Below are 463 nucleotides of genomic sequence, written 5' to 3'. Positions count from 1 at the left end.
TTTCAATGAATTTACTCACAGCGTCGCTAATGTAAACGAAACAGAGAGTTTTAAGGAAAAGTTAGATAATTTTTTAGATCAATCTACTCAAAACTTCCTCAAATCGAAAAACTTATAATTTGACCGACGTGCAGGTAAAAGAAGAAAAATTGGTGTGTGTTTTTAACCAGACCCAACTACCAACATGTACATTCCCACGACAGCCGGTTCTACGTACTGGAATGACTCGGGTTTTACCCGACCAAGGGCTGTTGTTTCGGCGATCTAACCCCGTTTAGGTCGGCGAAGTTTCTCAGAAGTTGTCCGTCCATAGGGCTACATTCACTACGTTTTCTTCTACTCAGGGCTGACATCGAGTCAAACCCAGGGCCAGAAACCTACACCTGCTGTGTATGCCGGAGACGATTACATCACAACTCCACCTCAGTCAAGTGTAATGCCTGCGAGGGGTGGAGTCACCTCA

The sequence above is a fragment of the Rhagoletis pomonella genome, unplaced genomic scaffold (assembly GCF_013731165.1).
Source record: "Rhagoletis pomonella isolate Grant_MI unplaced genomic scaffold, Rhpom_1.0 Rhpom_scaffold_00009, whole genome shotgun sequence".
Taxonomy (NCBI): domain Eukaryota; kingdom Metazoa; phylum Arthropoda; class Insecta; order Diptera; family Tephritidae; genus Rhagoletis; species Rhagoletis pomonella.
Note: the sequence above shows the minus strand (reverse complement) of the source record.